Source organism: Canis lupus, chromosome 37 (genome assembly GCF_003254725.2).
Source record: "Canis lupus dingo isolate Sandy chromosome 37, ASM325472v2, whole genome shotgun sequence".
Lineage (NCBI taxonomy): Eukaryota > Metazoa > Chordata > Mammalia > Carnivora > Canidae > Canis > Canis lupus.
Window position 1 is genome coordinate 12,793,843 of NC_064279.1, and position 26,191 is coordinate 12,820,033.

General features: G+C 40.6%; 2 long non-coding RNA genes across 4 annotated transcripts in view; one reads left to right on the forward strand and one right to left on the reverse strand.

Moving 5' to 3' along the window:
* The window catches only part of LOC112656529 (uncharacterized), an 18,765-nt gene extending 16,536 nt beyond the window's left edge, over window positions 1-2,229 (reverse strand). Inside the window, exon 1 of the long non-coding RNA XR_003134382.3 lies at window positions 2,068-2,229. This is a non-coding gene — a long non-coding RNA (uncharacterized LOC112656529). The remainder of the gene's footprint in view (window positions 1-2,067) is intronic.
* LOC125754497 (uncharacterized) lies at window positions 435-20,888 on the forward strand. 3 transcript variants are annotated; one of them, XR_007408864.1, is made up of 6 exons: window positions 435-588; window positions 2,275-2,832; window positions 7,710-7,800; window positions 8,581-9,026; window positions 9,540-9,662; window positions 20,615-20,888. It is a non-coding gene; the product is annotated as an uncharacterized LOC125754497 (long non-coding RNA). The 3 variants fall into 3 exon arrangements; XR_007408866.1 differs by lacking the exon at window positions 20,615-20,888 and adding an exon at window positions 16,650-18,778; XR_007408865.1 differs by lacking the exons at window positions 435-588; window positions 2,275-2,832 and adding an exon at window positions 7,374-7,598.
* Window positions 20,889-26,191: the final 5,303 nt, after the last annotated feature.

Sequence of the window (26,191 nt, forward strand, 5' to 3'; positions counted from 1 at the left end):
CTTACTTGACCCCTAGTTTTGTACATGACACTAGTTAAGCAGAAACGGGGCAATGTGAAAACATATTTAAAAATCTGGTTTTGAACTATGCCTGGTATGCAAAATAGTTAATTCTTCAAAACTTGGCATTTAGAGATGAGGGTGGATTTAAATAGAGGTTGACCAGCTGGCTAATTACATGTTGCCAACATTTCCCTCTGGCTACTTACTGGATGAGTCCTGTTTATGTCAAAGGCTGACTCTGTCCTTTATCCCCCTTCATGGCCAAGAAATGGAATGCCATGCATTTCACTTAAGATGAAATGTTCTGGTGAAACCCAAAGCAACAAAGCCTGTTGCACTTTCTTGGTGGGCCAGACGAGGCAGGTGGTACTAGAGAAGCAGTTGTGGAGAGGTTTCAGGGCAGCCAGAACATTATAAACATTATAAACAATCCTCTCTGTGTTCTTTTACAGAAAGTAAGTTTTTATCCTTAAGATATTATGAAGCCAGAAGCTATTGATGGCAGATTCAAGGTGGGATTTTTCAGCATGAAAGCAGAAATGGACTTCTTGAAGCCCCATCTGCCCAGCTGAGCCTGTGGATTAGGTAAAGATTGAGGAGTGTGAAGTAGGGGTGGCTTCTTCTCATTGTCTGATTTTTAAAAAATGAGCCTCCACGGATCTCTGCAATGGATTGCTCAGAAAGAGAACCATGTATAAAATTGACAGAGCCTTGAAAAGAATGAGGTGTATAGGTAGAAGGCAAATGAAGGTATGTGTGAGGACCGTGTGCTGGATGTATCACCTAAGCCCATCCATAAGAGGTTTATCAAAGAGGCCAACTCTAGTAGGAATTGCAAACTCAAATTCCTCTAGAATCTCCCTCCATCTCCTACTCTATCCTCAGGGGTTATTAGCATACCTCTCCTTAATCCCAGGCACACTGTGCTTGCTCTCTCCTATGTCCTCCCCAAACCCTAGTGGCACCGTAAAGGAAGAAAGCCATCATAACAGTGAGTTTTAAGTCAGTTTTGTGAATAGGGCCGGAAGTTTTTGTTGATTAGAAGGAGAGATTACTTTGTTGCTTTGTATGAATAAATCAAAATAAATTCCTCCTAAAGTGAGTGCCCCTGTGGGGGAAAGCCTGAATGAATAAGATTTACAGTTGGGATAATAATATTGAGCCACGAACACAACTATGGTTTTTAAAATCCTCTCAGTCTCTAGAGCCTTATTTTTTTGACCTCTCACCTGAGAATTTCTCTCTACATATCTCATTAGGGATATTCATTTTAAATAGCTTACCATATGGTATATATTCCTTGAGCACATCTGAGGTTAAATGTAATTGTAGCTCTGTGCTACTGACCTTAGCTTACCCCTGTTACTATTGCAGAGTTTCCCAGGGTCCATTGTGGTCAGGCTGGAGTTTCCATGCATACCTTTCCCCTGGTTAGACCACAGCCTTCAGGCCCTCTGCTGCAGTTACACATAAACATCCATACTCCAGGCTGCCAGAGCAAAAATAGTGCTAGCAAGTAGTTACTAACCACTTGTTGTCCATCAAGTAGTTGTACATGAAAAGTGAAGTAGAAATATTTATCAGATGGCTGATGCAAAAAGGAGGGCCATCAGCTGAGCTGGAGTAGAGGGTTGGAAAAATAGATTGGAGCCAGCTATAGGCAGTTTTGCTAGCTGGGCTAAGGAGGTCAGACATTTTCCCAGATGTAGGGAGCCCTTGAAAGTTTTTGAGCAGAGAAGTGAAATGTGGAAGAGACTTTTTAGAAAGCTTAACTTGGCAGACATTCCAAGGTGGTTCCAGACATTCCAAGGAGGGAGAGACTATAGGCTTGGAAATCAAGGATAATAAATTCAAGCATTAGACCATCTAGAGAGTTACACTGACAATGAGATATTGAGTTATGAGGATGAATAGCTAACATTAACTGTGTGCTCTCCATGTGCCACCTACCTTTATAGCATTAATATTTGCAACAACACTTTGAGGTGGGTATTATTAAATATCCCTCTTTTTTAGGCAGGGAAACTTAACCTCAGAGCAGTAAAGAAAGTTTCTCAGTGTTACCTGGTTAGGAAGTGTCAGGATTGGTATACAAACCCAGGTGGTCTGGCTGCAAGCCTTCATCTTCAGCCATGCTCTGCACTGCCTTTCAACAATTAGTAGGTGAATTTCTTGCTCCCTGGCCTTCCCCTGCCATTGTGACATGACTTGGGACCAAGCCTAGAACCATTGGTATGATTCTGCCTCATTGTTTGTTATGTTTGTACACAGAACTCTACCTCAGACAGCATGCTTGACCAGTTGTTGACTTTGAGACATTCTGAATGCCTGCCAATCCTTGCGTTGGTTTCAAAGGAGACTTGTGAGCAAAGAAGGGGAATATAAGGCATGAATACTACAAAGATGTCACCCATGACTGCTCATCATATTCTAGCAGAAGAAGAAAGAGATCCAGATCTTTCTGCCCTGTTGCTTTCCATTAGATGTTAATGATGTTACCTGCCTGTCCTTGATCTTGGGTCAGTGGTTTTAGGATGCATTTACTTCCAGAATGGGAGTTTTGGAACTTATTTGTTTTGGAACTTACTCACATTAGATGTGAAAAATCTATTGTGAACTTAAACTGACTACATGTTTTTCTCAAAGCTACTATGAAAGATCCCCAAACATTTTGAGCCTGCAGATGTTCCAGGCCAATGCAGCCTTCTAAGAACAAAACTGAAAATGAAGGTTTGCCATTTAAGTTTCTTCTAACACAACTCCTACAAATCAAAAGCTTGATGCACAGTCAACCAGAAGGTGGCCTAATTACATCATGTTTAAATTAAGGTAATTCCATATAGGCTGCATAGAATAATTTATGTATTTTTCTCATTATGAAACTTTCCTATATAGAGATAGCCATTAATTCTGAGAACATTAATTTTGGCTAGGGCTCTATATTCATGTAGTATTACTTTTTAAAACACTGTCTTATAATAAACACTACAGTAGTAAAGGAATTCTGTTGTAGAAAAACAGATAATACTTAATTGCAGACCTAAACTATTTACAAATGGTTGTGATCATATCATACAATGGAGGAACTTACACATGTGTTTGATTTGACATCAGTTTCAATAAACACCGATTGAGGACTTACATATTACTAAATCCATATGATTAGTTTTAAAATTTTTTATTAAAGATTTATTTATTTATTTGAGACAGAGATGGAGAGAATACAGGAGATGGGGGAGGGGCAAAGGGAGAGGGAGAAACAGACTCCCCACTGGGTAGGGAGCTCAATGTGGGGCTCGATCCCAGGACCCTGAGATCATGACCTAAGCCAAAGGCAGATGCTTAACTGACTGAGCCAACCAGGTGCCCTGATATGATGTAGTTTTTATTGCTATGTTGGTTTTTCTGCACTGAATTATATCAAGAATAAGTTGTTTATTGTTTTAGCAGGATGCCCTCTGGTCAGGCCTACCTAACTACAATCAACTGCATCAGCAAATCAACCTATTGATTATCTCTTGAGTTTATTTTAGGTTGAAACTTTGACCAGGCAGTTATTGGAATAGATTTATTTTTGCAAACAAGCAGATTACAAAGGCAAGCAGGCTTGCAAGGACTATGTATTGAGAAATCTTGAAAACATTTTGTTTAGAAAGTTAAAGAAATGTCTTTATTCCATAAAATAAACATCTAAATCTGACTGGCTGCAAATTGAGGTTCTCTAATGTCGATATTTAAAGATGCATTGATAAACTTGTCAGTTTTCTATAAAAATACATTACTGAGATATGTAAGGGTAAAGTTATGAGAAAACTCACGAGACGAGTATTAAAATTTCAAAGTCATTCTTATTTGATTTAGTATGGGTCCAGCTTTAGTCAGAATTGGTAATAAAAAGTAGGACATTTATTTTTTAACAGTAGAGAAAGTTCATCAAATCCTTGAGGAAAAGTTTAACATTTGGGTCACTCCTCCTAATGATATTGGGTTTGTAGAATTGATATCGATCAAGAACTAAGAATTCTATTTCTGCTTAGGAGCTTTAAAAATTGATTCTGGGAAATCAATTTTTAAAAGCCAACTTTCCCCAAATCCACATTTCTTATTAAACTTTATTTTACTGCATTTTATTTAATATTTTGCTTGTAGAACTGAGACTTTTTTTCTATTAAACAATAAAATTCCTTAAAATGAGTCTTGGGCAGATGACATGGTAACAATGTTTTAGTTTTTTTTATTTTTATTTTTATTTTTGGTAACAATGTTTTAAAAATTTTTAAACCATATAATACGCAAATGTCTTATAATTTGGGTGGTATTGTTTGGAAATGTACTTTATTTATTTTTATGTAGGCTCTATCCCCAACGTGGGGCTCAAGCTCACAATTCTGATATCAAGATTGCATGCTAGGAGAACTGAGCCAGCCGGGGGTGGGGGTGGGGGTGGGTGGGTGGGGCGGTGGGTGGTGCCCCTAGGTGGTATTGTTTGAAAGAGCCCCTCCTTCCCCCTTTTCCAGACTAGCTCTGCCCACAGGTTTGTCCATCCTCTTTCTAGGTGTTTATACACATATATAGCTGCACTGGCACAAAGACACATGACTTTTGAGTTTTCCCCTAACATTTTAATTCTATTTTCATAACATTAATTTTCTTGATAAAGCAGTAACAGATTTAATAGGACAAATAATGTTTAGCTCTGCCAAATAATTAGTAGTAAATTAACAGTTGAAACAACTGATTAGGCACAGGTGTCTCATTAGAGAATCTGTTCTCTGGCCTGATGACTCCTAGTCACAGTTGGGTAATTCTCTGTTCGTGTCCAGGGGAATGTAGGAAGTGTGCTACACTCTGTCAGGACCATTAAACAGTTTATTTCTGTCTCACATTATTGCTTTTACGATCAGAAAGAACAGGGCACTTGAAAACCTCACCAAGGGTCACCTGAAACAGGTTCTGCTGACCTTCAGTCATGCCCTCTCTTCATTCCTCTCTGTCTGTCTTGCCCTGTCTTTAACTTTCATCTTTTTTTTTTTTTTTCCTTTTCCTAAGTTTTTCAGGCACCCATGATTGTTGTTGATTTTGGGGATAAAGCATACATACACTTTACAAGTGGAGTTGCATTTGCTAAGTAGGTTACACCCAAATGCCAATGAGCACCAATTTTCTGGCCTTGTGCTCACAGCCAGCACTGCAGTCAGAGAGACCCAGGTTTGAATCCAACACCTGCTCTGCGACCATAACAGACTACATAATCGATAGCTAACTCAGGTCCCTCTTCAACAAAATGGGGGTAATAAGATCTGCTTCATATGGCTGTTGTGAGGAAATAGTGAGTGACATACACAAGATTTCCTAGCTTAATCTCTTGGTGAAGGGTGGTTATTATCACTACGGTATCAGCACTTGCTTGGGGATGGTGTGAGGGAGATAGAGAAAAATCTCCGTAGATCTTCATCGGTGGCTTAGCTTCTGGGAAGGCACTTTTAACATTGGCAAAAGGTTTTGTGAAGAAATGGAGAAAGTAGGGATCAAAAGTGAAGTGACCTGGACAATTTGTTGGGTAAGATATTTTGAATTAAACAAAGCTCAAAGGGGTAAGTGCAAAAAGTTTACAGGACAAAATCAAAATGCTACCATGCCAGACGGGGAAAGGTGGACTTCAACTCAGTATAGCAGCCCTGCTAGAATTAGTTAAATAAATGCTGTTTATTTATAAAGCCAATAAGATAGTGGGATGCATGAAAGGCAAAAGGCAGGAAGTGGCCTGTCAGTTCTTAGCACTGGTCTGACCCCAACTGTGGCTACTTGTGTCTCCCCTTGAAGGAGGATGTGGGGAGCTGGCATAGCTCCAGAGAAGAGCAAAAATGTAATTAAGGTTTGGAAAATAAGGGCTAAGAGGAAAGGCCAAAGAGCTGTGGGGTTATTTAGTTTAAAAGAATAAAGGTCTAAAAGATTTGACAGGTCATCATAAGAAAGACATTGGTTGTTTCCCATTTCCACAAATAATAGGGCAAGAAGAAAGAGGCTTTACATTGTACTTCAGAAAGTTTAGGGGCAGAGAATTATTAACAGGGAGGCTCCCGAGCCTTCCTGGCAACTGGGGGGGGGGGGGAGATTAATGTACAATTATGGTTGTGTCCACTCATTCACATTTACATGTGAAGGAAGAATGAACGTGGTATTTGAATATGAGCTTTTTGATTATTTTGAAAGCAAACCAGGTGCTCATTGCTTGAAATCATTTAGTTGTTACCTATTTAAATCCAGTTACTAACAAAAAGTTAGTTTGAAGGTATAGACACAAATCAGATAGGTTCCGGATTTTCTGAGACAAAGCCTTGTCCCATTAGATTGCTTTTGGCTGGAACCAACTAAAATGCTCTCTGAGGCTGTATCTATTTACTGAATCCCAGAAGAAACTACATTTGATTGTGACATTTAGGGAGAGTTTGATGAACCCCAGTGCCGGTGGGTGTCCATATCATTGCACATTGAGACTAAAGGGTTCTCTGCCTTTCATTTATCCACTTAGGATAGAGATGGAGAAGGTGGGGCTCCACATGCATTTCAGCTCGGGATGTGGTAGTGTCCAAGTCCGAGGGAGAGGAGCACGTTTGCTTTAATAAATATGTGGTCTGTCAATGGTTCCCACTGTCTTCCAATTTAGGTGACTGGTGGCCAACTTCAGTGTAGATGCTTCTTCTGCAACTAAGCGAGGCCACACTGGTGAGGATTTCAAAAACTCAAAATAGTTTTGCTTTTCAAGTTTCTCTTCTCCTTTCCATCTATCAGTCTTTCTATCATCGTTTCTATTATTGATTTTGAATTACATCAATAATCTAGAACAATATGTTTTGGGATTTTCCCATGTTAGTATGTATGATCTACTTCCCTCATTTTAACTACTGCTTTTTATTCCTTGATATGGACATGCCATCATTTATTTTTGCTCTCACTTAAAGATATTTAAGAGTAGTAATCATAATGAAAGTTGGGATAATAGTTACTTGTGGAAGGGTAGTGATTAGAGGTGGCATGTGGGAACATTCTGAGGGCCTGTAAATATTCTACACCTGGCTCTGAGTGGTGATTACATGGAGTGTATACATATAAAAATTGTCTCATTTGTGGACTTCACATACTTTATTGTATGTAAATTATACCTCACAGCCAAATTTTAAAAAAGTAAAGTCATCATTCTTTAAAAATATTATAAAGTATTAAAAAATTATAAAGTATTAAATTATATTTCTGAAGAAATAAGACAAGGGTGTAGAAAAGGAAAGTCGGGAAGAAAAGGAGCTAGCATTTAGAAAGCACCTGTTGTTTTCTAAGCACATTATGTCATTTCTCATTTAATTATCAACAAGTACTCTGTGGAGTGGGTATTCGTGTTCTATTTTCATAGATGAGGAATCAGACTCAAAAAAGGTTAAGTAAAGTTCCAAGTTCACAGGTGCTTGGCAAGAAGCAGAGTCAGGATTTGAACTAAGATCATTAGGACTCAAGGTTTGAATGCAATTCTAAGGAGAGGCTGTTAAATTGAAGAAGGTAGAGCTCAGAAGCTGCATGCATTGCCCAAACTTATGCTCAGGGTGAGTGGCAGATCCATCGACCCAGCCCGTTGATTCTTTGGTGCAACAACTTACTTCCTTTCTGTTTGATTTTCAGAGTATTTAACAAAGTTATTCTATTTTATGTCCTAGAAGAAAATGTGGGAGATGAGGATTTACTGATGAAGAAACTTTTAGAAATTTCCTACTGCTAAAGATGCAAACATGTGACATTTATGAAAGGGTAAACAAAACTATTTGGGAGTCTGAGAACTTTCTTTTCATTTTGGTCCTGGGAAAACTTGGAAATTATATGCTTTTGTAGAAAATGATTTGGTTTTTAACCTCAGAAATGTGTATGAGAGTTAGGGATTTTCCTTGTTTTGGAACTTGTGAATGATATATCATTTGTTTAAAGATGATAAGAATAGTTTAAATGACAAGACGATCTGGGACAATTTAGGAATACTCATTTTTTATAAAAGATTTTATTTATTTATTAGAGAGAGAGAGAGAGAGGCAGAGACAAAGGCAGAGGGAGAAGCAGGCTCCATGCAGGGAGCCCGACGTGGGACTTGATCCTGGGTCTCTAGGATCACACCCTGGGCTGAAAGCCACACTAAACCGCTAAGACACGGCTGCCCAGGAATACTCATTTTTAAAAAAGATTTTATGTATTTATTTGAGAGAGAGAGAGAGAGAGAAGAAGCAGGGGGAACGGAAGAAGGAAAGGGCGACACAGACTCCCCATTGAGCAGGGGCCAGATGTGGGGCCCCATCCCAGGACCCCGGGATCATGACCTGGGCTGAAGGCAGTCACTTAACTGACTGAGCCACTCAGGTGCCCCAGAAAACTCATTTAAAAGCATAAACTGTGTAAACTTCCATGTAATAATTTTGGTTATAGAGACTAGTTCTCTCTTTTCTGGCTACGTCCTCTCAGTTTAATTCATTAGACTTTAAAAATTTTCCCTTTTCTATAATTTTCATTATTAAAAACTCTCCCTTTTTTCTTTTCTTTTAGTGCCCTGGTTCTCAATCACACTGCTTCAAAGAATGAAGAGGTAGACCAGACAAAGAGTGGTGGGCAGCATAGCAAAGTTTCTGACATTAAAGTTTATTGAATGATTGTACAAAGCTCCCAAAGAGGGAAGGGACCGGAGAGGGTTACCTTATACTTTTTTCTCTTCATTCTCCTCCTCTTGATAATTTTCTTCCACTTCTCATTACTGAGTTATATATGTTTTTATTATGTCTCAGCACTTGGCATGAAGTTGTTGACGTCAAATCCTCTTAACCATATTCGAGAGATTGATAATTGTGCTCTTTTAGTAATGACGGAATGCAGCACCAACACATACTCCTCATATAATCAGCTCACTCCCATAATTGCAATAAACTCTATTCTGAAATGTTATCTATTGAGAACCATAAAACTTTTAAACCGCCAAGAGGACATTTGCTACACTTGTAAGTAATAGAATCTTAGATTGTTAGCCGTGAAAGAGGTCTAATTTTGTACAGGAGGAAACAACAGCCCAGGGATCTTTGTGCAAATTGATTACTTTCATCATAGCAATCTAACTTGCATAACCTAAAGTAAATGATATCATTTCTTTATAGCGTTGATTAAATGAGTTTGTAATGCCTACTTCCATAGTTGATTTGCTTTTGGAGGTGTGTATTACAATGCACGCAAAGTTGAAAATGCCTTTTGCACCTTCTAGTCATTTAGTTTATAAACATAGAAACACTAGTAAAGAAAAAAGAAAAAAAGAGCAAAGATACAGCATATTTCTTCCAGCTACTTGGGTTCTCTGGTATGAAGCGTGGTTACAAGTCAGTGGAATCATCTTAGGCCCTCAAAGTTATATTCCTAGAGAGTGGACATGAATAAAAGGAATAGACCTATGCTTTCCCTGTTAGAATATGCATTATATACTAAGTAGAATCTTTGGCTATTTGTGCCTCTCTGCATCAAAGAACAAGACAGCCAAGCCCAACCGCATGTCCACTGTCTTTGACATGGTTATGGTTTTCTGACGATGACAAGTCCACAAAGCAAATTCCAATCTACGATGTGACAGAGAAAAGGTTTTGTTCAAGGTGAGTTACAACTACATCAGTAGAAATATATTTTGAAATATTGTCTCTAGAATCTATCATTTTAGGAGATGTAAGTCTAGGAGACATATTCCCCTTTTCCCCAAATAAAGTAGTTTTCTTGTTTTTCTTTTCCGATTACAAAAATGATAGGGTAAGACAGAAAATCCAAGCCATACAGAAAATTACTAAAAACATGAAGTCATCCTGGCACCCAAGAAATGTTAAAATTTCTCTTGACATCTCTCTATGTATTTTATCCATCTCTGTGCGTGCATATGTGTGTGTACTTATATAAGTGATACCATATACTTGTATACTTTGTTTTTAACTTAACCATCTGTCATGGAGATTTTCTTTCCTTTAATGAGTATCAGGTTCATAGTGCAGGTAATGAGTAAAGGTTCATGATAGCCCATTATATGGATACATCAGAATTTAATGAATCCCCAGTTGACAGACATTGGGTTGTTTAGTTTATTGGTACAAGCAAGGTGGGAACATTCTTGTGCATGTATCTTTAACTCAAGAACTTATCAGGAAAGTAGATAAATTCCTAGAAGTCTGGTCCCTGTCACCGGTTTGCTTTCCAGAAACTTTACTTTTTAAATTTTGTCAATTTCCATTGCTGCAACAACGTTTGAGAATATAGAAGCAGATTTTTTGGTTCAGTGACTTGAAAGTCTTCAAATATTCAAAATTAATATTCATTACTTTTGGCAAACAAATGTCAAATGTTCCTAATGACTAGATTAAAATATGTGCTATTTAATGATTAGTAGACAAAACAAATCTTTCCAACTGTTTTCCAAGCCATCAGGAAAAAAAAAATCCCTTCTTCCGTGTTCTTACACACAATACTTTGTGTATACGTCTATGGAAGCACTTATTTGATTTTTAACTTTTATTCTTGGGTGCTTTCTCAATTAAAATGTTAGCTCCCTGAGGGGAGGAACTGTACCACCACCCTGCAAGGATCTTACAAAGTGTGTCTGAACCTCAGGAAACTTTGTGGATGAATAAACAGCCACAAAATTTTCCATTTGCTTCCCCCCATTTAGCAACTTCCACCTCCCTCTTTTTCCTTGGGTTTTGAAATATAAGTGTAATATTTGCCCAGGGCAAACAGACTCAGGGCTTGGGAGGTCGCATTGTGTAATGGATGTTAAATCAGTCTAGTTTAACTCTTGGCTGTGATTTATGAGCTTTGGGATACTGGGCAAATTGCTTAACTCCTCTGAATCCTAATTTTCTTCTCTGTAAAATGGAGATAAAAGGCTCTCTTTTGAAAAGTGTCATACAGATTAAAGGAGGTTATGTTTTAAAGCCTTTAGCAAGGTGCTTAGGGTCACACTTGATAAAAAGGAGCTATGACTGTTATTATTTCCTCAAAGGTACAGATACACACACACACACACACACACACACACACACACAAGTCAATGGCTATTGCTTGCCTTCAACTTCTTGATTGGACACCAACAAAAGCTCCAAGTTAACGGAGATTAGGTCTGAGACTTGTAATAAAATCAATCTAGAACATATGTCAGTGATGAAAATTTATGTTTTTAAAACTAAAAGAAGTTCTCAGAGTATTGAAATAGGGAATGAATAGGATTGGGCTAGGCATTAATAACCATAAGAGTATTTTGTTAGGGTAAAAAACAACGTCGGGCAGTCTCTAGCCCAAAGCATCACGTTATACAACTCCAGTGAATAAAAAACAAAACAAAACAAAAAAATGAAAATGTAAAAGTTGAACTATAATGACCTTTGTTCTTTCCTAACAAGCAACCAACCTTTTAAAATGACAACCTACTTTCACCTTCTTGGCCCTAGGACCACTATTGGTTTTCACCAGATTTGCCTTCTTACACTGGAGCATAGGTGGCTGAACCTACTTTCCACATAACAGTTGAGCCTTAAGAATGCAGGAACACCCTGTGAACTGCTCACTAAATTTCGTTCAGGTTTCTGCACTTCCTGCTGGAGATGGCTCAGGGAAATGCAGCGTCATCTGTGTGTCACATTTCCAATACTGCTTCCCTCCACTTAGATTTTCTGTGTATAAAGCCAGTTATCATCAATAAGTGCACTTCTTAAAATCTATGGAGGAAAAGACTGCAACATCTTCTGCACTTAAGCAGAATTCAAATTTGAGCAAAAGATAGCTTTCTTTGAAAGACGGAGTTTTAAAAAAGATGAGCAAAGCGTGTACTTCCTGAGACCAAGTAAATATCCTCTTCTACGGAAGCAAGGACACTTCTTCCTCTTCCTCTAAGGAAACCCGACCCTGATTCTATTTTTTTTTTTTTATTCAAGACTTAGCAGAAACACAATGCTTCACATTATGAAGGCTTATTACAACACAATGACAGCACTATAATTTCTATCAGGGTGAAGTGCTTCTCTTGGCTTTAGGCCAGTGAGGCTCAGGGTCATTTAGCACTTCTATAATGTCTGACACAGGCAAATACCTTTATGTTAATGCAATCTGCATTTATTTAGGAAGCATTTTAAAAACGTTATTTTAACAGAATCTCATTAGAAGCAGCAGCAGCAGCAGCAGCAGCAGCAGCAGCAGCAGCAGCGGATCTTGCACGTGACCAGATTTGTTTTCCCTGGTGTGGATAGACTTTCAGATGGTCTATAAGCCATTTTGAGTGACGGTACCACCCACTTCTGAGGCCCAAGCAGTTGTAAAATCTGTTTGGTGGGCAGAAGGCCTTTTGGTTCTTTTGTCAAAGAAAACCTGTAATTGTAAAATTCCTTCTTGATTTCATTGTTTACATAGACATAAATAATGTTCCCTTGTCTTTTTTCTGGTTATGTGGTATGTGGTCATTCTCGATGTTTTGAAGAAGTTAAGTAAGACCTTTAAGTAAACATCTTAGGGAAATAGCTAAGATCTAAAGCTAGCAACACTTCATATTTTTGTCTATTAAAAGAAAGACAGATTTTTTTTCAGAAGGCTTCCACCCCACTGCCCCTGCTTGTTTCTTGTCGTCATTGTGGGCTTTGGCCCCGGGAGACTATGTCTCCACATAAAAGCTGTGTAATCCTTACTTCCCAGTGAGAACTACCTGAGTACTTACAAGTAATACTTCCTTCCCACGTGGACAGGCATGGTGGCTGCTTCCTTCCCACGTGGACAGGCATGGTGGTGTGACTGGAGTCCTGCAGTGCAGCTGGGGACATGGGAGAGGGGGTGAGAGGACGAATCCTCCATAGGGAGCAAGGCTGTGTAGCAGGTCTTTGATCCAATAGCAACATTGGGTCTAGCCAATTAGAGTTGTCTCAGTCTCCCTTAGCAATCTGACATGGCAAGCATACTGCAAGTACTTCCCAAGACTTCTCTCTTTTTTTGCTTAGACTGGCGGTGGGATAAGGATAGACTGTGGGCAGTTTAAATGGAAAAACAAAGTATTTGTTTATTCATCCATTTATTGATTATAAATGCAAACATTTCCTAAGTGCTCTGTATGGCCCAGGCACTGTGCTCAATGCTTTTATTTTTTTTTTAAGATTTTATTTATTTGAGAGAGAGTGAGAGAGAGCACGAGCAGGGAAGAGAGGGAGAAGCAGGCTCCCCACTGAGCAGGGAGCCGGACAAACGATGCGTGGAGCTCTGAGCTCCATCCCAGGGGTTAGGTTCATGATCTGAGTTGAAAGTAGACCTTTCACTGACTGAGTCACCCAGGCTCCCCTGTGCTCAATGTTTTATGTACATTATCTCTATTAATTCTTACAATAACCACAAAGCAGGTAAATGTCAACCTTCATTTAGCAGTTGAGGAAATGGAGCCTTAGGAGAGTGTAAAGAAACTTGCCCAAGGTCACGCAACAGTAAGAGGCAAAGCTGGGACTCTATCCTGCTGTGATGCCAAGGCTGTGTTCTTAACCACTGTGCTATACTGCCTCCCTGTGTTAGAACATCTTTTATCTTTTATCCACAACAGGGTGGAAGATAAGTAGAAGATAAGAAACCTGCCAGATGCTAGATGCCTGGAGATACTATTATATACGCTTGTCATTATATTAACATAGTGTAGGAAGTTATGTTAAATTGTCATGTTTATACAAACAATGAAGAAACTTAAATAGGCTCCAGCAAATGTAATTCAAGCTGTTTGATCTCTAAAATATGATTATAATGATCTCTTTCTGTTGGCCTCTATCTCTGGTTTTCTGAAGTGATCTTTTGTTTTGCATGAACAGTTGTTGCTGAGCAATGCCAGCTGCAGGGGAACGATTCATGATTACCTCCTCCCCCCTCTTTCTTCCCTCCTCATCACCTCTGATCCTCACAAGTGCTATAATTTTAAATTTATTTATTTATTTATTTTAAATATTGTATTTATTTATTCATGACAGACACAAAGAGAGAGAGAGAGGCAGAGACACAGGCAGAGGGAGAAGCAGGCTCCACTCAGGGAGCCTGACGTGGGACTTGATCCCCGGTCTCCAGGATCACACCCCAGGCTGAAGGCGGCACCAAACCGCTGGGCCATCGGGGCTGCCCTAATTTTAAATTTATATGATTGACAGAGATGGGAAGCTCTCACGTGTATTTCTCTTACAAAATTTATTAAAGCAAAAGCATCTCCAAAAAGGCCCCAGCATCGTGTCTGGTTCAGACACAACCCTTCAGGAGGGAACACGGCTACCGATATAATTTAGTTGGAAGATGGTGAAGCAGAAGGAGGAGGAAGAGTTTGGGGAATTTTAAGTGCTCTGATTCTCATAGTCTCCTATTTTGGGCACCCTGAGGGATAGTTACATCTCAAAGCACAAATTAGAGTAAGGAGAACTTCTGAGATTATGTAATGTCCTCTGTTAGAGACATCAGATTTAGGGTTGGTCTAATTTACTTTGACTACTCATTTCTGAAAATTGCCTCTGGGATGCAGCGTCATCCTTAAATTAAGCCGCCCCCTTGTTCCATATTCTGTGTGAGGGAGTATATGCAGATAACCCTACAGATATCCAAAATCTGCAGGTACTCCCTGGGTCTTCCGTACAAGTGTAAAGCCCCTGGTAATATTGGAGGTTCTCAATCTTCTGTGTTATGCTTTCAGCTGCTAGAATTACTGGCTACACAAATGAAGGGCTTCAAAGAACCGACTACACCACCATCTCCATGGTGAGAGAACAATATTTCTAGGTGTCCACAAAAGTAACTCCAGCAAGAGCACCACTTATGTGCCTGTCTTTCCACACTATGTCTGTGTTTGGGGAATGGCCGGTTTGGCCATGTGCTGCCCTTACTATTATGCCTTTCATGTTCATGGAACAAAGTGTTTACATGTTTCAGGAAACCAAACAATCTATCTTTGTTGTTCATCTGCCATGATGCCGCATATTTTACTCTTGGCCAGATGAATCCCAACGGACCTCAGTAACAGTATATATACTCAGTTGCAGCAACGATACATTTTACAAAATTTGGTAAAATGATCAAATGCTGGGGTGTCCTTAGCATACTGTTTAAAAGATACTGCAGGATACACCTGAAAAGTAAATCATGATAAAAGAAAGGGCAGAATGAAAAAAACCAGAAATGCATGTGAGGGTGCTTGTCCAGGTGGCCCTGCACAGGCATTGAAAGCAGCCCTGAGCAGCTCCGGAGGCTCACTGGTTTAGCGCCGCCTTCAGCCCAGGGCATGATCCTGGAGTCCTGGGATCGAGTTCCACGTCGGGCTCCCTGCATGGAGCCTGCTTCTCCCTCTGCCTGTGTCTCTGCCTCTCTCTGTGTGTCTCTCATGAGTAAATAAATAAAATCTTAAAAAAAAAAAATAAAAGCAGACTTGTGGCCTTCTCCTTGAGGGTCGACAAGGCTTGGTGAAGCTTGGATAATGAGTCAAGAGTTTCAATGGATTCTTTAATTTGATGATTTAGAGGTGGATATGTTGGAAAACAGCATTAACATATATATATACTTAGAAGCTGGCACTTGCTCGGTATTAAAAGATCAGGTTGGCAAGTGCCCGCCATGCATTTATAGAAGCTTGTGGTGTCATCACTCCCTGTTCAGAACTACTCAAGTGATTTGAGGGAGATTAGGCGAGCTTATTTTATTCTTATGCACATTAATTTAGGAATTTGGCTGGAAGACTCCCCCCCCCCTTTTTAAAGCAAATGTCTAAAGTTGATACCTTTTAAATACTGCAGAATTCATTTTCCTCAACTTTTTTTTTCTTAAGATTTTATTTATTTACTCATGAGAGACACAGAGAGAGAGAGGCAGAGACACAGGCAGAGAGAGAAGCAGCCTCCATGCAGGGAGCCCAACATGGGACTCGATCCTCGGTCTCCAGGATCACGCCCTGGGCTGAAGGCAGACACTCAACCAGTGAGCCACCCAGGGATCCCTTTCCTCAACTTTCTTAGTATCATAGCCAAATTAAATCCTGAGTAGTGTTGAGAAATGGACCTGAAAGAGAAAGGATGAATAAAACTCAACGAATTTCTTTCAGAGTTAGCCTGTGCTTAACGTTTATATGCAATGTGGCTAGGGCAAAGCTACCTGGTTTAAATATTTGTTGATAGCCTACCATGTACCAAGTCTACATTCTAGGCTCTAGTGATAATAAAACAGTGAACAAGACAGCTAAGTTCCTGCTGCACTGATCCTAAAGTTTAGTGGGAGGGGCAAATCATAAAGAAGTGTTCAAATAAATATATAACATTTCAGAAAGACAGGAATAGAGAATGATAGGGTGCGAAGGCAGTCATGAGTGCTAATTCATAATGAGTATTTAGGGAAGTTGTTCGGATAAGGTGACATTTGAACAGAGGATTGAGGAGCCATGTAGGTATCTATGACAACCATATTCCAGGCTGGGAACATGGAAGGCAAAAAACCCGAGACAAGCTTCTATTCTGACTCTGGGCTCATCCATGCATGAACACAACGGCAAGCAATGACTTGAAAAGCATGTGTGTTTCTTCTTGCTGTCTTGCCTGATTGGGTGTATTTTCTTTTTCAAGTCGGCCTTGTCACGAGGACATGCCCAGGCTAACCTACTTGAGATGTATGAGAAATGTGGAGAAGAACCAATGCCATATTAAACCAGCTGATGGCGAGCCAGTGAGAATGCTCAGTGAAGAGCAGCTGAAGTGCTTCCTCAATGCATACTTTTGATTACAGACATATAAGTGACTCAGGTCGAGACTAGGAAAGCCATCTGCTGACCCATAGACTTATGGGCAAATATAAATGTCTATTGTTTTAAGCCACAGAGTTTGAGGATGATTTGTTATGCAGTACCATTGTGGTGATGGACAACTGATACAGGCACTCAGGTTCTTTGCAATGTGGTCTTGCCCACGTCTTTAGCTTCGTGTCCCACCATTCCAGTGCACTTTAAATTCCAGACAACTGATTTAACTGAAGTTCTTGAAATGGGACACGGTCTCTCATGAATTTCTATATGCTATTTTCATTTCAGAAATGCACTTCATGCCCATCTTTGCCCCATCTTCTATCAAGACTTAGGTCAGGTGTTGCTTCTTTGAAAAGCCATGCTAATGCCCCATACTGGGTTAAGTGTTCCTTCTCTGTGCCTGCATGGGAATCTCTAGTACAGAAAGGCACCCGTATGTTTACAATTTAGTATACTAAGTGTTCTCTCTCCTCTATGAGCAGAAGCTTCCCAAAGTCAGAGACTGGCTATTCTCTGTATCCTGAATGTAGTGTTTGGCATAAAACAGAATCTCTACACACGCTTGTCAGCTTATGAAAGACATTTATTTACCTTATTGGAATAGAGTTCTAAATCTCACAAAGAAAGGGAAAATTCTAAGAGAACAGGGAAGGCTTCATGGAAGAGATAGAAATTGAAATATTCTTTAGATTTAAGAGGTGGAAAGGGTTTGGGAGTTAATGAACATTTCAGGCCGAAATAGTAGCCATGAACAAAGGCAAAGTGTTACACTAGCGGTTGAAGCATCCAGTACTATTGTAGTAGAAGATTCATGAGTAGGTGTATTGTAATAAAGGCAGGGGCAGAGGCAGCCTATGTGGCTCAGTGGTTTAGCGCTGGGATCAGTCCAGGGCCTGATCCTGGAGACCCGGGATCGAGTCCCACATCGGGCTCCCTGCATGGAGCCAGCTTCTCCCTCTGCCTGTGTCTCTGCCTCTCTCTCTCCCTCGTCTCATTAATAAATAAAAAAATAAAAAAAAAAACAAAGGCAGAGGCATTTTGTGGGGATTTGAACAACATGTTAAGACATTTGGGCTTCATTTTGCAGAATAATGACACCATAAGAACCATCCTTTAATGGGTTAGTTTGGAAACAGTGTGTAGGATATTTTAGGGGTCAGAAGAGAAAGAGACTGAATATGTGGAACTATCTACAAGTGGCATTTGGAACAATTCAGATAAAAGACAATGGGTAAGACTGGGAATGTGTAAGAATATATAAAACAGTAATTAAATGTGGGAGTTGGTAAAGGGGAGATAACCAAAAACTACTCTTCGATTTCTCTCCTAGTATCTGGGGAAAAAAGAACAAGCTTAATAGGAACTTTGAAACCAGTTTGGACATACTGGGTTTAAAATGCATATAGGTTAAGATATCTAGGAAGAAGAGAGAAACCTGGACTTGGAGCTGAGCTAAGAACTGGCATATTTGAGGATCTTCTGTCCAGAAAGGATTGTTGTAGGAACGAAGCCCAGGAAGATAAGTTCAAGGGCTGATCCATGCAGAATGCCTTTATTTAGAGGACAATAGGAGAAAATGGGGCACATAAAAGAAACAGATGTAGTAGAAAGTAGATTCAGATAGAGTAGCTGGTGGACAGTGCAAAAGAGGAGCCTAAGAATGGAATGAAGTACCAGTTTCAGATAGGAAGAAAAGTTAATGGGAAAGAGGACTGAGAAGGGGATAGTGGATTTGATCATGTTGGTGTCTTTAAGAAAAGAACATTTTGGTTTATGGTTGTGGATTTTGAAGTCAAATTGTAAGGATTGAGTTGGGATAAATGAGAAAGTGGAGACAGAGTGTAGATTTTAAAAAAAATTGATAAAGGGAGGAAAAAGACGAAATAGTAGTTGAGCATTGGAAAAAGACATTCATATGATTTGGACATTTGTATAGGTACATGGGTGGGGTGGGGGTGGAGCTGGAATAAGAGATGGCTCTAAAGCTCCCAGAAGCCAATGTTTATAGCAGCAATGTCTGCAATTGCCAAAATATGGGAATATATATATGAATATTATCAGAAAGAATGAAATCTTGCTATTTGCAATGATGTGGATGGAACTAGAGTGTATTATGCTAAGTGATATAAGTCAGTCAGAGAAAGACAAATACCATATGATTTCATTCACGTGTGGAATTTAAGAAACAAAACAGATGAATGTAGGGGAAGGGAAGGAAAAATAAAATAAGAAAAAACAGAGAGAGGCAAACTGTAAGAGACTCAACGATATGAAAAAGACTGAGGGTTGCTGGAAGGGAAGTGGGCGGGAGGGATGGGGTAATTGGGTGAAGGACAATAGGAGGGCATTTTATATAATGAGCACTGGTATTATATGGAACTGATGGATCACTAAACTCTACCCCGAAACAAACAAAAAACAAACAAAAAAATGTAGACTTGATAATGCGTAAGGAGAGGTTTGCCTTTATTTATTATTATTTTTTTAAATTATTTATGATAGTCACAGAGAGAGAGAGAGGCAGAGACATAGGCAGAGGGAGAAGCAGGCTCCATGCACCAGGAGCCTGACGTGGGATTCGATCTCGTGTCTCTAGGATCGCGCCCTGGGCGAAAGGCAGGCGCCAAACCGCTGCGCCACCCAGGGATCCCGAGGTTTGCCTTTAAATAGGGGGGACTGCACTTCTTTTTCCACTATAGAATACAGCAGAGGATATATTTATCTTTCACCATTATGGGGCATAACCATGGCTTCACACAGTCCATATTTGGACCACACTCAAAGACAAAATATCATAGCTGATCAGCCACTTGACATGTATGGCAATGATCATTTTTAAACTTGTCTTAGAGGTTAAAAATATTTAAAAAACTAAATGTGAGTGTATTAGTCTCATCAACAGCCCACTATTTTTTACATATAACAAAGAAATATCAAACTGTTAAGGGATAAAACAAAAATACGTGGCTTTCTAAAGGGTGGGAAGCCAAGCAGATGATCTTTATCAAATGCTAATTTATTCATAATAATTAGCTTTGCTTATGTCTCCAAAATTTGGGACATTGGGAATGAATAGTAATTTTGGTATAATATAGACACAACTGTTAACTACTCTTTAGGTGGGTCATTCTCTCATTTGGATTTAGTATTTTGTAAAATAGAAGAGTGTTTTCTTTTTTAGAGCTAGTTTCAAAAATAGACCCTTAACTGTGTATATAACTAGTATAATTAAACCTGTAGTAGGTATATATTTGTATTTGTATTGAAGTAGTAGAAATTTGAAGTAGTAGAAATTTATAGATAGTTTACATTCATTCAGGAAAATTCCCTCCAATGTGATTAACGCTTAATGATAAAAACCACTTTCAAGAATTGATTTTTGAATGAAGTCTTTTTATAAGGAGAAGATGAAGTGGGGTTTCTAGTTGCTATGTTGATTTGGTTTAAGGTAGTTCCAATACTGTAAGTCTGCTCTTTTATTAAAATATTTGGGTGACTTATAATTTTTTTTCACTGAGGTTGTCAAGTTATGGATGAAAAAAAGACTAAGGGCAAACAAGGTTGTTATAGGTAGATAGACATTCTGTCCAGTGGTTTTCATGTCATTTGCAAGAAGTGAACTATCCATCCTCTGCCCCACACTTCACCTCTTTCCCTTGTGCCCTCACAAAGAGGCTGATGATGTTCTGTGAGGAACAGCTGGGGAGTTGCTGGGCTCCTCAAAACGAGGGCTGCTTTGATCTCTGCTCAACCCTGATCTCTTAGGTCATCTCTCTCTTTTTTTGTCAGGGGAAAGGGCATGTCTCTTTTGTGGATTCCTGGTTCGTGGTGGTATCTGGATAAGGAAGAAAGGCTGTTCCTGCACTTTTGACTGTGGGGTGCTTGGCTGCATGTCCCAGTTCAGATTCCAACACACCCTATGTTGAAGAAGAAGCTTACAAGTCTGAACTTTGGTTTGGGTAACTGAGAATGAAAGCATTTTTCATCTGAACTTTCTGTGCTTTATGAACACCTCAAGGGAAACACCTTTAATACTGGAGCCCTAATAAAGAGCATAAGACAATTTGTTTTTCTGATGAAGAAAAATCTTGATGCACAAAACAGATGATACAAGCAACCCTGTTTCCCTAAATGCTTGTTATTTAATCTACTTAATAAATTTTGAATTCTTTGGAGATAAAGCAAAATGTAAGCAAAAATATGAGAAAAAGGAAGATGAGAGGGTTTTTTTTTGGTCATTGTTGTTTAGAGATACCAAGATATAGAAATTATTCCTTTTTTTTAAATAGTTTATTTATTTATTCATGAGAGACACACAGAGAGAAGAGAGAGAGAGAGAGAGAGAGGCAGAGACATAGGCAGAGGGAGAAATAGGCTCCCTGAAGAGAGCCTGATGCAGGACTCCATCTCAGGATCCCTGATCATGCTCTGAGCCAAAGGCAGATGCTCAACCACTAAGCCACACAGGTGCCCCAGAAATTATTCCTTTTTAAAAAAATTTTATTTATTTATTTGAGAGAGAAGGAGAGAGAGCAGGGGGTGGAGCAGTGGGAGAGGAAGAGAATCTCCAGCAGACTCTGCACTGAGTACATAGCTCAATGCAGAGCTCCAGCTCACAACCCTAAGATCATGACTTGAGCCAAAACCAAAAGTTGGACCCTTAACCGACTGAGCCACCCAGGGGCCCCTAGGGTGTCTATAATTCTTCATGAAAGTTCTAAGAAATCTGATTTTTTAAAAATAGTGTAAATGAAGCTTAAAAAGCGAAGAATTCCACTTTCTGGGGGATTCTTAGGGACAGGCATCTTAGTGGGGTGTCACTCACTAAGTGTCAAAGAGAAAATTGGTATGTCACTCAAATTTAGCTCTCCTCCATTTTTTATAACTTCTAAGAGCTGACACTGGAACTAAAGGAGGGCTTCCCATTTTTTTCTTTGATGGTTCCCAGGCAGAGTCTCCATTTCTTCCAGCTCTTTTTGGCCCTTCTCACTCATCAGGCAGCTAAGGGCACTAATCCCTTTCTTTCCATTTCCATGTATAGGGAGGTAAGACAGTGGGAAACCATACAATCCTATCCTCTGATGGGATATGTTTGCTAATAATCTAAAGCCTGATGGTTTAGTTTTATACCTGAAGTTCCGATGGCTTTTTGGGGAGTTAAAGATTCTTGATATTTTAAATATATTGTATATAACTGTTTGTGAATATATGCATTCACATGTGTCTATCTGAGTTCATATCGCCTGCTTAAATTCCTTAGTCATTTTCCATCATCCTCAGATAAAGTGCAAGTTCTTTAGCATGCCTGGAATCTCCTTTCTTTCATTCTTGGTTGATCCTTCCTCTGTGTATGGGTTCAGCTTAGCATACATCATTTACAGGAAGTGTCTCAGGTCCCATGCTGTGTACAGGCACCTCATCTCTGTTCCTGTATCATTAGCATATTATAGTAAAGTCATTCACGGATTCTTTGGTTCAGCCAACTCTTTTTGAACACTTGTGTTACCAATCAATCTATCATAGCCTCTAACTCTAGAAATGAATGGGGGAGCGCTGGGGCTCTGCTGTGGCTGACTGCTCTGTCCCAAGGAATCCCAAGAGGGCTGGACAAATCAAAAGCATAATCGCTGGCTGGATTTGCCAACATTGTTCCTGAATAAACTTGGATGAACTCATTGAAAGAGAAGTTAACAACTCAAGACCTAAGGGCTTGGCAAAAGAAAGTGAGAAATTTATTTGGGGTGCTGTAGCCAGGAGAGGTGGCAGGCTCAGCCTTACCCACTTCTCTTCTGCAAGATGGACACCTATAGTTTTTATAGAGAGTGGTTTGGATGAGAGGGAGTGGTTATGTGCAAGACAGCAGGCAGAGAGAGCATGTGATCATAGGTGGGGGTTGGGATGTGTTCAGCATGTGATCATGGGCAGAGAAGGGAATGTGGTCTAGGCATTCCATTGCTATCAGGACTTTTCTGGCCTGGTGATTGGAGTATTCCTGGTCATTGCAAAAGGTCTTCACCAATGCCTCAAAGTGTGATAAGAAATAAGAACAATGGGTTTCAGTTAGAGCATGAGTTAAGTGGTCTTGTCTGTTTCTGATTTTAACTGTTTTGGTCTCTAGTTTAGCAAGAGGGCCCACTGACACTTTCATTGGCCTACTGCTTTAAGCCCCACCAAGTCAGGGTTTGTTATATAATAGACTTCAATAAATGTTTATGCAATCAAAATGGATATATGTTATTTCTAGTTTTAGTAAAGAGCTTAATTGGTTACTTATGAATGAAAATGCCTTTAGAGAGGCAATGTAATGTAGTAAAACAAACAAACAAATTCAACACCAAACCCTACTGGAGTTACAAGAAGAATAGCTACAGGTGGTGGCTAACAGCCTAGATTTCAGAGTCAAACTACCTGCATGTAAATCCTGACTCTTCTGCAAGCTGGCTTTGTGATATCAGGCCAATTATCCAGTCTCCTTGCATCTCATATGTAAGAGAACAATCACAACAATGTTTGGTTGTTCTTTGAAAGAAAGGTTTAAGCAAAACGACCTCCAAAGGCTAGAGGAGCCTCATAAGAGGAAAGAAAAAGGGCAAATCCAGCTTGATGAGAAATGGTTTGTTAAAGGGACTTGCAGACAGAGTTCTGTCTTGGGTGGCTGCAAGATAAGTAGATCTCCACACCCCACTTCCTGTAAAACCTGCTTTTGTACCCTAAAGGCTGGGAAGTACATGCCAGGAGACCACCCTGGAGGGAATGTTTGAAGATCATAGTCATATCTCCAGAGCTGACCAAAGATGTTATGCTCCAAGGGTGTACTTAAGGGTGTGGTTAAACAAAACAAAAGAGTTTGGGACAGTGGATAGCTATGCTCAAGAAGACTTCAGGTCACAGAATGGTCACTATAGTGGATCTGTCCAAAATGGCATTTGTCTGGTTCATACACTGGTCCACAAGGTTACTGAGAGGATTAAATTAAAAGGCACAATAAAGGGCACCTGGGTGGCTCAGTTGGTTAAGTGTCTGACTCTTGATTTTGGCTTAGGTAATGATCTCATGGGTCTTAAGATCTAGCCCTGCGGTGGGCTCCACACTCAGTGGGGAGTCTGCTCAAAGATTCTCTCCCTCTGCCCCTCCCCCCACATGCACATGCATGCACTCTCTCTCTCAAACAAATCTTTTTTTCAAAAAGAAGGCACAATGAAAAAAATGTACTCAGATAATAAACATTTGGTAACAATCAAAACAATAAAAGAAGACAGAATGAGGAATTATTACAATGTGGTATAATTAACCGAGGAAAAGTACATTATAAATTCCATAGTGTTGTATTTAGTTTTTTGAGATTATTAATTTTCTCAATTTCATCGTTGGTCATACTTCTCAAGCTTTGATGAATTTACAAATCACTTGGGGATCTTGTTAAATGGAATCTTTGATTCAGTAGGTCTGGGTTGGGGCCTGAGATTCTGCATTTCTAACAAGCTCCCAGGGGATGCTGATGCATGGGTCCACAGACTACGCTTTGTTCTAATTTTGAGCAATTGTTCTCAAACTTTATTATGTGCCAGAATCTCCTGGAGGGCTTGTTAAAACATGAAAGGTGGGATTGGGAGCAAGATGGCGGAAGAGTAGGGTCTCCAAATCACCTGTCTCCACCAAACTACCTAGAAAACCTTCAAATTATCCTGAAAATCTATGAATTCGGCCTGAGATTTAAAGAGAGACCAGCTGGAATGCAACAGTGAGAAGAGTTCGCGCATCTATCAAGGTAGGAAGACGGGGAAAAAGAAATAAAGGAACAAAGGCCTCCAAGGGGGAGGGGCCCCGCGAGGAGCCGGGCTGAGGCCGGGGCGAGTGTCCCCAGGACAGGAGAGCCCCGTCCCGGAGGAGCAGGAGCTGCACCGACCTTCCCGGGCGGAAAGGGGCTCGCGGGGAGTTGGAGCAGGACCCAGAAGGAAGGGGATGCCCTCGGGCTCCCCGGGTCAGTAACAGCAACTGCGCACCCAGGAGAGTGCGCCGAGCTCCCTAAGGGCTGCAGCGCGCACGGCGGGACCCGGCGGGACCAGGAGCAGCTGAAGGGGCTCGGGGGCGGCTCCGCGGAGGGGGCTGCGCGGCCCGGGAGCAGCTCGGAGGGGCTCGGGCAGAGGAAGAGGCTCCGTGCGGAGGGGCCTGCGCGGTTCCAGGAGCAGCTCGGAGGGGCTCGGGCGGCGGCTCCGCGGAGGGGGCTGCGCGGCCCGGGAGCGCGAATCCAACAGCGCAGGCTCCGGAGCACAGGGCGCCGGGACACAGCCCAGGATCCGGCCTCCCCCGGGACAGGCAGAGGCCGGGAGGGCCCAGGACAGCGAGGACGCTCCTGCCCGGAGCTGAGCAGATCAGCGGCCCCGCCCCGGAGCCTCCAGGCCCTGCAGACGGAGTTCCTGCCGGAGCTGAATCCAGGTTTCCAGAGCTGCCCCGCCACTGGGGCTGTTCCTCCTGCGGCCTCACGGGGCAAACAACCCCCACTGAGCCCTGCACCAGGCAGGGGCACAGCAGCTCCCCCAAGTGCTAACACCTGAAAATCAGCACAACAGGCCCCTCCCCCAGAAGACCAGCTAGACGGACAACTTCCAGGAGAAGCCAAGGGGCTTAAAGTACACAGAATCAGAAGATACTCCCCGGTGGTTCTTTTTTTGTTTGTTTGTTTTTGTTTTTGTTTTTGTTTTGTTTTGCTTTTAAATTTGTTTCCTTCCCCCACCCCCTTTTTTTCTCCTTTCTTTTTCTTTCTCTTTTTCTTCTTTTTTTTTTTTCTTTTTCTTCCCTTTTTTTTTCTCTTTCTCTTTTCTTTCCTTCTTTCTCTCCTCTCTTTTTCTCTTTTTCCCAATACAACTTGCTTTTGGACACTCTGCACTGAGCAAAATGACTAGAAGGAAAACCTCACCTCAAAAGAAAGAATCAGAAACAGTCCTCTCTCCCACAGAGTTACAAAATCTGGATTACAATTCAATGTCAGAAAGCCAATTCAGAAGCACTATTATACAGCTACTGGTGGCTCTAGAAAAAAGTATAAAGGACTCAAGAGACTTCATGACTGCAGAATTTAGAGCTAATCAGGCAGAAATTAAAAATCAATTGAATGAGATGCAATCCAAACTAGAAGTCCTAACGACGAGGGTTAACGAGGTGGAAGAACGAGTGAGTGACCTAGAAGACAAGTTGATAGCAAAGAGGGAAACTGAGGAAAAAAGAGACAAACAATTAAAAGACCATGAAGATAGATTAAGGGAAATAAACGACAGCCTGAGGAAGAAAAACCTACGTTTAATTGGGGTTCCCGAGGGCGCCGAAAGGGACAGAGGGCCAGAATATGTATTTGAACAAATTCTAGCT